At 34.6% G+C, this 16,689-nt stretch overlaps 1 protein-coding gene and 1 long non-coding RNA gene across 2 annotated transcripts in view; one reads left to right on the plus strand and one right to left on the minus strand.

Moving 5' to 3' along the window:
• Positions 1-16,689, plus strand: part of RunxA (Runt related A) — a 76,384-nt gene that overhangs the window by 14,244 nt on the left and 45,451 nt on the right. The window lies entirely within an intron of this gene.
• LOC118682093 (uncharacterized) lies at positions 11,172-11,670 on the minus strand. Its single transcript, XR_004977754.2, has 2 exons — positions 11,586-11,670; positions 11,172-11,467 (listed from the first exon to the last, which is right to left on the minus strand). It is a non-coding gene; the product is annotated as an uncharacterized lncRNA (long non-coding RNA).

Consider the following 16,689-nt stretch of genomic DNA (forward strand, 5'->3'; position numbering starts at 1 on the left):
TGTGCTGCAACACCAAATACCCACACACACACCAAAAAAAAAAAAGCAGCCAGCGATCACTGAGTAAAAGTAAAAAAGGGAGTATGTGAAAGAGCCGACGAGAAGCAGTTGGGCATAACCGAAAAAACGAGCACAAGCTCAACAAGGGACCAACATCGAGGAAGCGAGCTAACGGCCGACCACGAAGCCAGAAGATTGGTGGCCGCAATGTTGGCCTCAGAAATCAAAAAGGCCCACCGAAAAACAGCACAACAAAAGTAATGCGTGGCCGAGTACCAGCAACCTATCAGCGGGGTCGCATCGTTACAACCGTTACTTCACTTGCTTGTGTTGGTCAATTTGTTGTTGTGATGCAAACCATCGCTGTGGCATGCACCGCTGTCGCTTTCTTTTTATCCGCACTGCATTCCACGTCGCGAATTGCACTTCTTTTGCTTTCTTTTTCTTCCGCCGTTTGGCTCTTTTTTTCAAAAGACAAAGCAGGCCGATGCATGTGCGAATGGTGACGCAATGAAATTGGCAAAAGGACACGCGCCGATTGAATTTTTATTTGCATTTCCGCGTGGTGGCCACGAGTGAGCGCCGGTAGCAGGTTGTCGGCGGGTGAAGGATGTATGCGTGGCAACACGCCAGCAAACCGAAAAATCGATGAAGACAAAAATAACAATGAAATGTTGACGGAATGCCGAGTGGTCACGTGTGTCTATAAATATGCGTGATGTTTTTCAATATGCAATTAGAGTGGATGCTTGTTAATATGCTGCAACATTTTTTTATAATATTGGGACTTTAATAATTAAGCGAAGCTTGTTAGAAGTAATAGTAATTGATCGACTGCAACGAAATTGTGTTACGTAACAAAATTTCGTCACACTGACGGCTAAGCCACCACAGAATAAGCTGAACAAATACAATTTTGGTTTTCCAATGTAAAATTCAAGGAAATAGAATGAAATAAGAAATGAGAAAGTTGCCACCCGTTTGAAAATTTTCAAGCAAAAAGCAAAAATATATTAAGATTACAAAAAAAAATAAATCAAAATGCTAAAAAAATCCTATATACGAGAAAGGCTGCTGTTCCAAATATTATATTTTTTAGCAGTGCTGCCAAACATTGCAAATTTATTATTTAATAAAATTAATAAAGTTAACGAACTTTTACAATATAAATATTAAATAAAAATGGCTTAAAAAACACAAAGTTGTTAATATTTTTGGGAAAAGTTTAACATATTTTTATTTTTGAAATATGTAAAAAATATTGCAAGTAAATTAATAAAAGAAATATTTCTATCTAATCAAAAACGTGTTGGTGAACTGTCTTTGCTATTTGATACGGCTCTGGCTCGAAAGAAACTTCGGTTAATTCAAGGAATTAATTTGGATTTGTTTCCGATCGGTTAGTGCTAGGCAGAGTTCCGTTTTCAATAACAGATTATTTAAAATTTGTAATTAAAATTTCAGTTAATTAAGAAAAATTATAAAATTTTCGATTATGGTATAGGTATACATATGTATAATATAAAATTATTAAGTGCCGATTTCTCTACTTGATTCATTGTTTACTTTTGAAGAATTTAACAACTTAGGTCCAAGTTCACGCAAGAAACTATTTAGTAAGTTTTGTTGCAAAGTTTAATCGACATTTGTAAGCAGAAATCCTTTTCGATAATTATCGATATGTAATAAAATATAATATTTATATAATAATTGATATAGGTATATTAATATAAGATTAAGATTTTTCCAAAGCAGTCGATAGACATTAGTGTAAAATGTTTCGATAATCATCGATCTATGTTCTATTACGTTTTTTAGATAAATCGAATTCCATTATATAACAATTTTCGACAATATTCGAGTTTTTTAGTTTATGATTTTCTTCCATTTCCATTTCTTGTAGAAGTTTAGTATTTTCCGATCATAATCGATATGTTTCAACTCAAAAATTTCGATAGTTAGCGTTATACATTAGTATTGAACGTTTATATAGTAAATAATAGCAATATTTATATTTAAAATAATCGATTATCACTATTTTTGAATGTTTCGATATTAATCGATAACCACTTATTTGAAATATTTCGATAATAATCGATATATATTGCTTTCCAAAATAAAAATAAGTAGTTAATATTTATACAAAATAATCGATTACAAGTTTAGAATTTTCCGATCATAATCGATATGTTTCAACTCAAAAATTTCGATAGTTAGCGTTATACATTAGTATTGAACGTTTATATAGTAAATAATAGCAATATTTATATTTAAAATAATCGATTATCACTATTTTTGAATGTTTCGATATTAATCGATAACCACTTATTTGAAATATTTCGATAATAATCGATATATATTGCCTTCCAAAATAAAAATAATTTTCGATAATAATCGATTACACGTTTAGAATTTTTCGATAATAATCGATATGTAATAGCTAAACATTTTTTAATAGTAGACGATTTAAATTATTTTAGGCTGTTTCTATAATAATAATATTTTGAAAAATTTACATTTATTATCTATTTGCAAGCACTCATTATTATTTTAATCGATTTTGGAAAATTTCGTGCTTACGAGTAACTGTATTTAGTTATATCAAAGATTTTTAGTATTTTAAAATTTAATATCATGTCGGTCTGTTCATTGATTGGTATTTATTAGAATTTTTGAAATGCATCAAACGTAGTTTACCGTTTTTTCTAGCCTATTTTAGATTCATTTATCAAAATAGTTTCAAAATGTTTTTGTTTTCGACCATTTTGTAAATCAAAAATAATAATTTTAAACACTTTATCTAATTTCGAGTAGACCAAAAAAGTATATTTGACTATTTTACTTCTTCCTTTCTAGTACGAATATAGAGGTCGCCCTAATACTAGCTGATTAAGCTCTCAATTTGATTTAGCACTATAATCGATATGCGATTCCTTAGGCACTTTCAAAAATACGCCACTTAAAGTACATAGCATTTAATACTATAGTGTACCTAATTCACGGCCCAGCACTGTAAACGCTTGCGAACAATGACAGACAGTATTTAAATTGTACGAATTAATTTATAATTTGAAATATGTCCGCGCGTGAGTAAATGTGTGATGTGCGTGTATCGTATATATATATATATAATATATATACATATATGTATGTATGTGTTGCAAGCATACAGCTCTTGCAGCAATATTTCAACGATTATTTGAACGACCAGCATTTCGCACCGCCTCCAACCTCAGCTCAACACAGCTGTCCAACACGACCACCTGCACTTCCTGCGTACACAAGCGTGCGCCTCAACTGGCTTGGACTGGTGCAACAGCATCGTATGGCATGCGTTGCACTTTTTATTGATTTTTTATGCTTGCAACAATCATTGATGTTTTTGTTTTCGCCGCCGCCCTCTGCTGACATTTCATTTTTAATTTTTTCGCTTTGCATTCGTAATTTCTGTTTTACTGTTATATTTTTGTTTCCATTATTTTATTGTTGTTTTTGTTTTTTGCTCGCAGTTTCGCAGAAGAAGCGGAAACCCTGCAACTGGCCAACGCGCTTCCGTTTGCTGCTCTTCCGTCCGTCCGTCTGTGCGTGCATCCGCTCCTCGCCTGCGTTGCGTTGATTGTTAATTTTTTTTTTTGTGTTGTTGCTTTGTCCTTTAGCAGTCCGTTGATATATTGTTGCTGCCTCAGTGGTCGCTTTCGTTGTGATTATTTCGCTCCTGCCGCCCTGACGGGCAGCTACTGTGCATATGTGTGTGTGTCGGTGTGTTATTGTTGTTGTTGGTTGTTGACGGCATCTCAGCGCCGTTATACTTGCCGCCGATGATGAAGCAACAACTTTTTGCGGTTCAACGTTGACTTTTTATTTCGCGTTTCTGTTTGACTTCGTTAACATAAGTGTTGCTTCAGTCGTTGTTGTTGTTGTTGTTATTGTTGTTGGTGCCATTGTCGACTTGTTATTATTTTCATGTTGCAGTTGTTGCTTATTTTTGCGGTGTGCGCGCATATTTCGGTGTTGTAAGGCGGCAACTACAACCATTTTATTTTGTATTTTTAATGCGTGTTGTTGTTGTTGCTTGCATTACAGTTATTCCAGTGCATTTTTCATAAGCGCACACACATTGTTGGCTTGTTGTTGTTGCTGTTGTTGCTGTGTGACGTTGTGCGGCGCTTGTTATTTGCACAGCGTAATTTTTTACGATCGCCACCTGCGTGTTGGCATCATCAGCTGTGTTGTTGTTGTTGCTATTTGTTCACAGCGAAAACCCCAAACAGTAAAAATGCCTGCCACTTCACCGCACTGCCACGCCCCAAAGCCGAACAAGTGACACCCAACTACATGACCATATATTTATACATATACATATAAACTTATATTCATACATACATACATTACACATACACACACACAAGCAATCAAATATACGTGCGTTTGCATGCGTGTGCGTTAGTCCATCTGTTGGCGCGTAGTCGTGGCAACCGCATTTGGTTGCTGATTTTTGGTTTCGCTACTGTTGTTGTTGTTCCTTTTTTGCTCGCCACTTCCAACAAACGGCGGTCGCTGTTACCGTTGATGTTGCCACTTACATTGCCGCTGCCAGCCAGCCACACGCCTTGTTTTTGTTGCTGTTGCTATTGTAGACATAATTGTTGTTGTGCATTTGTTGTTGTTGTTGTGATTTCTGTGCTGCTTTTATTGTTCGCCATTTTGTTGCATTTTTTACAATATCGCGAAGTCATTGTAACGGTTTGTCGTACATTTCTGTTACAGTTACAATTTCTGCCTTTTGTTCGTTTGTTTGTTGTTTATTTTGTTTTCTGGTTTTATTTATTGTTCGACGATGTTTTTTCTCCTTCATCCCCCTTTCGTTTGGCATATTGTTAGCATTTTGCTGATGCTACAGGTCAACAGTGTTGCATATACATACATATTTGTGATGTGATTTACTTTTCTTAAACCGTTATGATATTTTTAACTTTAAAAAAGCACTCTTTTGGACCCAAGTAAGCTCGGGGAGTATATGTACCTAATTTTTATCAATAATTAATAAATCCCTAAGAAAATTATTTCTATTTATTTAACTAAACTCATAAGAATTATTCAACCGAGTTTTTAGGGGCACTCGCTGGTTTCATGAATTTATAGAACAAGTCGGATTGTCTTCAAACTCCTTCTAATCAGCGTTTAGAGGATTGGAAGATGCTCCTTAGGCACTGGTAGAGTCTTTCATCGATTGTACAAATTAATATTTTTGAGTTACGGGCAATCTGCGATTGCCGCGCTGAGGGCAACGGTACGGATCACAGGTTGCGTATAGTGAAAAGGCTTTAGCTATAACGGATAGCTGCAAATAACCATAAGCACTCCCGGATAGCGTGCAGCAGCTAGAGGGAGAGAGCCTTAGCGAGGTTTTGGGTTGCACTGAATTCTTCATAAATACTGAGTGTCTATGATCTGTGTAGAACCATGGTGGGCTACCATTGGCCAAACAGCATCGTACACAGATTTCGAGGAAGTCTACTACTAGTATGTATTATATATAGTTTAGTAATTAAAGGGTGGTAGTTCTTACTCAGCATTGTGCTTATAACTGTCGCAGGAAACCTAATAGCTCGAAAAAGCATTAATTTCAACTTAGATCAAAACGTGAAGATTAAAACGTCTCCAAGGGGTAACAATAATGAGGCCCTATGTTCTAGTGGTAGAAACATTAAATGATGTTGAAGATAAAAAGGACTCTTTATATAAAGACTCTATACTCTATAGCGTTGAAAAATTACCTAATTTTTTTTTCGGGAAAACAATGAGTCAAAAATAAATTGCTTTTAGAGCTTTCTGGATAGTTGACCGTAGTTTACGCTTAGAAAATTCTAATAAAGCCCTTTGTGGTCAAATAAACTCTAATAATGCTTTAAAATTAATATGTTTCGACAAATCTGTTGGGGCCATTAATTTCGGCATTATTTGATTGATAATCTGGCATTTTGGAAAAGCTTCGCATTCTCCCATTATGACTCTAGAACAAAATATTAATTTTTTTTTTAATTTCGTTAACAAAAAGTGGACATTGAAAGAAAAATTTCGGACTACAAATGTATTCTAGAAAGGTTTGTAAAAAATTATTTACAAATTTTAAGTCAAACAGTAATACCTGGAGAAAGAGTCACCTAGTCAGCGAATGCGTGTATTTATTGCACCCAAGGTGCTATGTTACTTAAAGACTCTCATATACCTATCTTACATGATATATGCAGTCACTATGTCTACTTGCCAAGCCAACTACTCTTAGCTATTATATACCTGTATATATAAAACTATTTTTTCCGGCCGTGTCGCGAAAGGAGTTTGGCGAAAAACGCATTTACACTTTTATACTTTCTTCGAGAACGCCAACCGTGATTCCGATTGAGATTTATCCCTACTTTGAAAACTTTTCTACCGTCAAAGTAGTTTTAAAACCAATTCTTAAGACACTCAGGTAAAAATAATGAGGTTTAAAAAATTGTTTATAATTCCATTTAAAAAATATTCAGAAATTTTTTGACAGTTGAAACAGTTCACTTTGGATGAAGTTAACTTTAACAAAAATATTTTATCTCTCCAAACTTTTAAATAGATACAATCCAATGGATGTATTTTTAATATTATATTTTAGCCACTCATCGTTGGTAAAATTTGGAGGAAGCTCATATCATCGTCAGTACATATTAAATATTGAAAAATCTTTTCATTAAAGTTGATTGCCGTTTTTCAAGATACAATGTCAAACTTAAACGAAAATGCGAATGAAGTCACTGAAGTCAGGATTTCAATGCATTTTGAATTCTAAGCTAAAGCGAACTTGGTCTTACAGGTTTTTCTCGGATGTTTGATTATGCTTTTTACTGCATTTTAACTTTTAGGCTCACAGTTCTTGACTGACTTTCATAGCCGCTCTAAATCGATTAGGAGATCACATATTCTAAGATTATGTGAAAATATTTGTATTACATTGAATTTTTAGAGTTTTGAGATTACAAAAATTCAGATTTCCTAACGATTATTTCTTATTGAACTAAGAACTTTCCTAAGATCACAAAATTCAAATACTTCCCATCTAAAATCGACCTATGTAGAATTATCTATTCGAAGAGTGCCTAAAATTTGTTCTCTATAAATTTGACCGCTCTCAGTCTAGAAAATTAAAACTCAAAAGTGGCTGCCACATGTTTTTATTTAAACAAAAATTTTTATAGAAAATATAAAAGCTCAAAATAAATAATAAAATATTTAAATAATCTAATATAAACGTATGTAAACGTATGTAAACTGAAAACTTTTTGGAGTTGCCACATAAATTATTTTATATATATTTTTAAAAACAAGAATAAATCAAATATTGCAACCTTGTAATGAAATGTGTGTAACGAATGATTGCAACGTTTTCGAAGTGTTGGCTTTAAAGTTGGAACAAAGCTGCCACACAATTACTCAATAAAGATATAAATATTCAAAAGTTTTTGAAATAATTACAAAGTGAGTGAGAAAAGGAATTATGTTAAACAAATATTCTCAAAGCGTTGCCACCAGACACAAAATTTGAAAATACAAAATTTATATACATATCTATAAGCTCAATATTTTCGATAATTATCGATACGTATTAGAATGTTTACATAATAGTTATTGTTAATTAATATTAGATTAAAGATTTTCAAAAATAATCGATTGCAAATAGATTACGATTTTTCCACAATATACCGAACTTAATCGATGTACGAGTTTAAGGTTTTTCGATCATAAGCGATATATTTTAATTTAAGGTTTTTCAATAAAATTCGATATCCATTAGTTTAAGATCTTTTGCTAATAATCGATATGCCGAAAGGATATTTTTTAAATTATTTGAACTTTGATATATGCAGCTCTCATGTCATCTTGCAATTTTTAAATCTGGCTATGTTTTACTTAATAATCTGTTCAAGTCATATGTTGGAAGGATATGTTAACTACTCTGCGCCAAAAACTTTTTTCACTGATTTAATATTCCAAATTTATTTTGAAAGCTTTGAATTTTTGAATTTTAAATGTTGCCACATGTTCATATTTTTAATAAAATTTTTTATTATTTTTTTTTAATTCGCATGCGGACTTAACTCCCTATCAATTCGAGTCTTTATACCCTGAACAGGTTATATTAAGTTTGCCACGAAGTTTGTAACACCCAGAAGGAAACGTCGGAGACCCTATAAAATATTATATATACATAAATGATCAGCATGATTAGCTGAGTTGATTTAGCCTTGTCCCCCTATTTGTCCGTATGTCTGTCTGTATATACGTGAACTAGTTCCTCAGTTTTTAAGCTATCGATCTGAAATTTTGCACATATTTTTTCCTCACAAAGGAGCTGCTCATTTGTCGGAACGGCCGATATCGGACCAGTATAGCATATAGCTGCCATACAAACTGAATAATCGGAATCAAGTACTTGCATGGAAAAACTTTTTATTTGACGAGCTATCCTCACGAAATCAAATCGGAATCAAGTTCTTGTAAGGAACCTTTGTATTTGTGAAGGGTATTATAGCTTCGGTGCAACCGAAGTAAACGTTTTTCTTGTTTTATTTTAATTCTGCTATTTACTAGATACAATATATGTACAATATTTTAGTGTACATATATATTTACAAAACAAATTACTGACGCACATATGATTCCACTGTAAATTCTCGCTTTGTTGTTAAACAAATATTGAACAGTTACACACTCCATTTACATAACATATATGTATATATAAACATGCGTGCAACAAGGCAAAAATAAACAAATGCATGCAACAATTCCGTCAGAAACAAAATAAACATTTGCAACAACAACAACAATAAAAACAGCAACTGTAATAACAGTAACAACAATATCATGAAGCAGAAGAAGTACAAAAACAATAGCAACAACAACAGCGTCGAGAAGACAACCGACCAAAAACAACTTATGGCCTACCAATATTATTCTACACAACTTCAATAACCACAAAACGTGGTTAGTTTTCGGTAATAACCGAAATCTGCACTTGCCACAATATGGCGGCAACAGCACGAGCCGGAGAGCGAGCATAGAAGAACTAACACACGCAATGTAAAATGCATTAGTTGCAAGGCAAGTGAAGTGTGCAACGACGCTAACGGTACAATATGTGTGGCAAAAGGGTGCAAAAATCACACATGCAACGCTGTTTGGGGTAACCTAGGCAACTTGGGGCGGTGCGTAGGGGGTACTGCGTCACGCATGCAATATGAATAAATCGCCGACGAAGAAGAAGCACACTTTAAGGGGCAACACACAACATGCAACTTAAAATATCCGCAAATTGCATATGTGCGTGCCGACGGCGAATGTGCTGCAAGTGTAGGAGGCAAGTACGTTATTTGTTAATCGGTTAATGCCAAGCAGGACTTCAACTGTGGGCGAGGTTGCAAATAATTCAAAACAATTTGCTGGTTAACCAAACTAGATGTAGCGTGACAGAAAGGTTGCTGGTGGCAAGTAGAAGAAGAAGAGAGTAAAAAAGAATTGACGTTAGGCATTTTAGTGCGTGATTTGGAACAAAAAAGCAACATAAAAATTAAATTTAAGCACATGTATGGTGTGGCGGTATGTGTTCAAAAAAAAAATAATAATAATAACAACAACAAAAATATTATTATCATGTGAACACGCCAGGGAGCAACCTCGTTAATATTAGAAAACTGGCTGACCAAAGAGTAAATTTATTTATTTGCATGCGTGCTAATACAAAAGCACACACACACACATATATATATATATGTATATGTGCAACATCGCACATACACAGAGAGCACTTGAAGGCGCTTGTATGCCTGCGTAATAATATTTGCATATACTTTGCAGTGTATGAAGCAACTTGCAACATGCAGGCGGCAGAGCGTTTTAGCAGACACAACACACACACACACATACACACAGTGAAGAAGCGAGCGCCAGTTGTTTTGCAGCCGCTTGCTCTGTATTTGTGTTGCATTTGCGGCAAGGGTTAAAATACCGTTACACTCAGCTGGCAAAAACTCCCCAACGAGCAGCTGAGTTGAGCGCCATAGTGTGCTGGTCAGAGAGCGCTACAAAATAATACACTCACATGCCAGCGCTGTGGCAAACGTGAGAGCGCACATGCTCTCCGCCCACCAAACACAAGTGAATTAGTGAGAGTGGTCGCGTTTTAATTAAGAACGGATGCGGATGTCGATCGTGGTGGCAGCGCGTACACGCACACACACTTATAAAATGTTTGCTTGCAAGCAGGCGTCACTCAGTGGCACAACGCTGCTTTGCAGACGCGCGCCGCTTCGCTGCTTTGGAGCAATTTCGGTTGCGCTTGAGTTTGTGTTTGTTGCTTTTGGGGGTTCGGCAAGCATCCACCAGCGGTGAGTGTGTGTGTGTGTGTGTGCGTACAGACAATATTTGCGCTCTCATTCGTGCGCTTAGCTATGTGCGTGGCAGGTGTGTGTTGCCAGCAAGCGTATGTGTGCGCGTGCCTCTATGCCTCTATGCATGCGCTTGCATATGTGTGCCACATTGGCGCTATCACTGTGCAGGCGGCAGCGCCAGTGGCAGCAGGCCAGCAACTTAACATCGCCATATGCGCCAGCAATGGCAACTTCAACGGCAAACCGTAACCGACAAGTGAAATAAAATCAACACAAATTCGCCACACATCATCATTGACGCAAACGAAAATAAAAAAAACACATTGCACACACGCACACCGACGCGGACGCATAACAAACAAATTACGCGTGTAGCGAAACGCATACAAACGCAAAGTTGCATTGCGGCGCATAGTTTTCGTGTATGCTTATTGTTGTTTTTGTACAATTCTAATAGTATTTTTTCGCTGTCATCATGAATTTCGGCTTGTTGCTCCGCACAACGCGCACCGCATTTCGGTTATGATTTCTTGGCCACCAACGCGGCCGCTATGTGATTGTGGCAGCTATTAACGTAACCTCAAAAATCGAATGAAATTCGGTTTCGAGTGATAAATAGTCTAATGAGTAGTGATATGATGTATTGACCAGTGAGTGTTGTGTCTGCAAGATTGTTGCGAAAAGTGAATTTAAACAAGAAAATCACAATAAAATCACTTGTGAATACCGACTCAGCGCGCTGTTTGAAAATTCAGAGAAGAAAATTCAAAAAATTATTTAATTTTTTTTTTTTTGCAAAAAATATTTCGAAAATAATCGGTTTTTCTAACGCCACAAATTGCTCTCTTCAAACGTTGCACATTTATTGTTGTCGCCTCTGACCAACACATTGCGGCAGCGCTTGTCGACCACAGTTCAGTTGAGATTTCTGCGTGTTTTCAATAGCGTCGGCGAAATCTGTGGAGTTCGAGGCAAAATTTAAGGCATGATTTTCCTAAGTGAAACTTTCGTGACAAGTGTTGTATGATTATATATTATATGCGTATCTGAAAAGAAGTGAGTTAATATTTTTGAACAAATAACTAGCCAAGGTGAAAAAAAATTAATACTTAGAAATCAGTTGTAGTGCGCAACCGAAAGGTAACTATTTGCTGCATTTCTTACCATAGCATGCAAGTGCAGTTTCGAAAGCCAAACTGTAATTATTGGAACCCTTATTTAGAATATTTTACTTTTTTAAATGATTAATTTATTGTGTTATTTTCGTAAGTTATTTTGTGAAAATCAAAGCATATTATTTGCTTAATTCTATTTTTTATGTTTTTAACTAAAATTTTCAAAATGTCAGAAGCGTTTTTCAACAGCTGATTGATTTTTTGTAGAGCTTTTCCATATCATATATATACTAATAGACTTCTTATTGCCTTCCGCACACTAGTAGAAAAAAAAATAGTACCAATTCTCTGATTGTGAATCAATCAGCCATCATCTTTAAGAAGAATCATCTACGGTACGAAATTTTTATTACTTAAGCAACATATGTATAAACACCAAATCGGTGCTTCTTCCATACACTTATGCCAAAAACTATATCAATTCCCCAAGCATTTAAATAGGTTTAAGGAGTACTTTCTGCAGACAAATCAAGTGATTTAGTGTTTAGCGTTTAGTTCCACGGCTCATAAACGACTCGCTTTCTGGGGAACATTATGCATAATGTACAGGTTGGTTGAAAAGTTTCTGCGCTCGAAATGAAAAAATACTGGTTTTGGTATATTTCTTTATTCAATATAAACTCCCTTAACTTCCATACACTTATTCTAGTGATCCTCCAATAACTTTATGACATCACTTTAATGCGGTGCTAATTTTCCAAACAGCTTTTTCACTAACACTATAATGAACTTGCTCAATGATTTTTGGTGTGGTTGCGGTGTTTGGTTCGATTTCGACCACGTTTAAATTCTGCTGTCCAAAATTCAACGGTGCGTTTTGAAGGTGAGGACTTCTTATACACTTCTAACAATTGTTCATAACTTTCCTTTGCTTTTAAACCTTCCAAAACAAAGAATCTAATCACTGCGCGATATTCAAATTTTTACATATTAAAAAATGCTCTGACGCGTCAACTTCAAATGGCTTGTGAAGAAAGAATTAATTGACTGAATTATTCGCACGACAGATGTACCAACTAGAGAAAGAAAATTGTAGCTAGTAGTGCTATTTCTTTGTGATCGCAGTCACTTACATACTTACCTATATTTGTAATAAAGAGCTCAAGCCGCCTAATTAATTATATATAATATGGAATAATACATAACGAAATTAAATACTTCAAATTATCGACGATAAATATTTGACTTTCAAGATGTGTTCAAATGTAATTTGTAAAGGAAACAGAAAAATTTATATTATCTTTATCAAACATATTGTGTCATATATAAAGTGGCATAAGGGCTAGTAAAAAAACAAATCCATTACTTTTGCATTAATTAAAGGTTTTTTTAGGATACTTAGAATGATCCGATTTAAGTCATCGTTTCTTTTTTGATAGCTGATTACCATTTAGAAGGTAATTGGATAATGTCACTTTTATAGAAACCCCTTTCCCCATTGGCAAAAATATAGGATAGTTTGTTCAGGGCAGCAGATCATAGTATAAGATTCCCAACAAATGCCAGCAACAAGCAAAACGTTTCTGACTTGACCATTGTTTACTACGACTCACCAATATTCGCTTAACGTTGTCGTAAGTGACTCACTGTTCATCACCAGTAACCATTCGCTTTAAAATTGCATCAATTTTGTTATGATTTAACAGTGATTCGCATAAAAAATTCGGTTCATGATGTGTTTTTGTTAACTCGTGTGGCACCCATACATCGAGCTTTCATCGTTTTGTAGCCAGCCTTATTTAAATACAACGGTTTTTTGTGCAACCTTTAACTGCTAAGCAATCGAAACAGTGCCTACATGACGCCCATTCCGTGGTACCTTTGTGCGATGCAAATTCAAAAATCTTGCCAAAAAATTATTGCGAAAAAAGTTTGTCTATCGATACGTGATTAAATGTGAGTAGTAAAAACAACCGATACAATTTCGATTTTCAAAAAACTATAGCTCTTTATATAAATCAACAAACTAAATATATATTAAATTACTATATCAAAAATTGTTATAAATATAAATCAATTAACCGACCTTATCGATTATCGATATTTCTATCTATTATATACTCTCAATACATCAGAATAGTGAAATTAAATTGTAGCCAGGCTAACTGATGAATCAGCTCAAATATCCGACACTGGGTGGGCACCGTTCGCTCCTAGAATAATTTTCATAAATTATTTCACTGACAATTGTTATTTCTGGCTAGCTCTTGTGTGCCGAAGAGGAAGACCTCGTTATTTCAGCTGAACTCATATAAATATTTAAAAAAGTTGTTAGTATATTGCTAGTATACCCTTAAAAGTGTTGTCATTTCCCTCAAAAATAAAATATTTATTTAGTTTATAAACATCATATGACAAATATTTGAGAAATATAATAAACGATTGATTTAATATTCAAAATAAAAATTAAACAGCGTTTCCAACTTTTCAAAAAAGTAGAAATAGCTTTAACATTCTATGTGTTTCATATCCAGAGTTATAAAATAAATATCAAACATAAGTTATTTGAAAAATATTTGAACATAATTTCTTAAAACACTGAATTTTGACCTTTTGGTATAAACTAAAATGCCAGCTATTTAAAAAAAGCTTAGTAAATGAGTTAATATCAGAAATATGTAATGATTTGTGAATTTTTTGCTAAAAAAGCAGATAAACTGTAATTGCCGCAGAGTAAATTTTTTTAGGCTAACTAACCCACTTTGCCTAAAAATATTATAAAATAATGAAAAACGATATCTTCAGTAACTATAATACTTCACAAATAAAAGAGTTTTCCATACAAGAACTTGATTGCGATCGGACAATTTGTGTGTGTTTGGAGATTGTAGCGTATTGTGTGTTTCGAGAAAATATCTTGTTAAATAAGAGACTTTCCCATGCAAGATTTTGCTTTGAAACAGTCAGTTTGTATGGCAGCTATATCCGAAAGTGGTCCGATATCAGTGTTTCGGACAAATGAGCAGCTTCTTGGATAGAAAAGAGCATTTGCAAAATTTGATATCGATATCTCAGTAACTGAGGGACTAATTTGCGTATATAGTTCAATATCTAGACTGTTTGGCATGGCTAAATCGGCTTAGCTCTTCAGGGTGAGCATTTCTATATATTCATTTTTTTTACAAACATCGTAACAAACTTAATATAGTGTACATCAGGGTATAAAAATTCAACCAGCATGCTTTCATAATAAAAATATTTTTATATGTTTTGAAGTTTTTTTACAACAATTCTTAGCAAATATATTTGATAGAAAGAATATTATTAAACTGATGTATTTTAGAAATGATCTTTAGGAATTATGTGTATCACAGTTTTTAGTCGCTTTTTAATAGACAGAAAACAACGCTGTTTTGGATATCTGTGGAATAGCTCATTTGCCAAAACTGTCGCAAAATTTCTAATTTCGGTTTCGAAGCCTACAAAAGTCTATCATTACTTTTCTTTTGGTTTTTAATTTATCCACTCAACAAGTATACTGTGAGTGAGTGATTTACTGAACAAGTGGAACACTCAATACGCAGTTTTCAATATTTACCGATTTGATTACATATTTTCTGTGGGACATGTTGCGATAGTCCACTAATATTGCAGCTATTGAAAATAATGAACATTGGAACATATAAGTACATATACTTACTCACATACATATACATATGCCGGAAGGTTAATTGAGAAATCTTGAAATTTCTGATATGAAGTAGAAATTTATAAATCTGCGATTTATTAACGAACTTAAGACACACTAACACATGCATTGAATTCAATCACCAGATACGCGCAAAAAAATGCTTGCCATTTATCTTCATCCATCAATCAACTGCCAGCTGTTGCTACAAAACTCCGCTACTCCACAGCTGAATGACAAAAATTATATGATTTGCTCCCCATAGCCGAGTAATGGGTAATAAAACTATTTTAAAATCACTTGTTTACATCAATAATGCAAATTATAAACAGAAATTACACAAATGCGTTTTTTATTGGTTTGCCACACAGCGCGTCACGCGGCGGCACGATCAGCGCTGGGCAGCGGCATGCCTCACAGGCAACATTTTACGAGCGCAACGCAGACGCTCGTGCCCCAGCGCAGCTAGCAGTGAGTGAGCTGTAATGATGAATGTTGTTTGTGTTTTGATAAACCGAAGTGCATATTTGAAGACATTTAATTACCGTAAACAAAGAAATCAAATAAATTTAAGCACAACGGCGCACACACATACAAAGATGTGAGTGTGTGTTTGGGTTTGTGCCTAGTACCTAGATGTAGCGGCTGCTGTCGGCGGCTGAGATGATTAGACAATGTTGCATATTGCAATATTAATGTATTAACAGTGTGCGTATATGTGTATGTGCCTATGTGCATATACGTGTATGTGCATTTGTAAATATGTTTTCGATTTCTTTAAACAAAATTTTGTCGTAAAATCCAAATTCGCTCGTTCAAAGGATGCGACATCATTGCCAGCGAGCAAATACGCGAGGGTGGTCCGCAGGCGATCCACAGCTGTCTAGCGATGACCGCGTTGCCATACGCATACAGCCACACAAACATGTTCATATATACTTGTATGTATATAGAGCATGTGGCATATTATTTATTTATATCTTGCACGCATATACCATATATTTCTGGATGGTTGAATATCAGAGCGCGATTGGTGAAATGTTTGTGGGTGGAGCCGAGCGATTTTGCGTGCCTTTTCTGCACTTTTTTGTCTTGTTGTTAATTTTCCAAAACCCAAAATGCTAGAATAAGCCCAATGACGGAGAAAAAAATATGGTTATGGACACTGTGTGAGCCTTCGAATTCTCACATTATCTGTTACATCTGTGAAAAATCACGCCCATCTCACTCGGCTGGATTATTTATTACAATAATCTACTACTATTATTTAGAATTTAAAACTTTTCACCACAAATTCGACTCCATAAGTGACCTTTATACGAAAGTAAGTTTCGTATATCTTTCATAGAACCATTTGCTCAAAAACGGCCTCATCCAATCATTTTTACAATATTATTTAATATTATTTAATAATATTCAAAATATGAATTTTTTCCATCGACTGTGTGTGTTTCTTGATAACACG

The sequence above is a fragment of the Bactrocera oleae genome, chromosome 5, assembly GCF_042242935.1.
Source record: "Bactrocera oleae isolate idBacOlea1 chromosome 5, idBacOlea1, whole genome shotgun sequence".
Taxonomy (NCBI): Eukaryota; Metazoa; Arthropoda; class Insecta; order Diptera; family Tephritidae; genus Bactrocera; species Bactrocera oleae.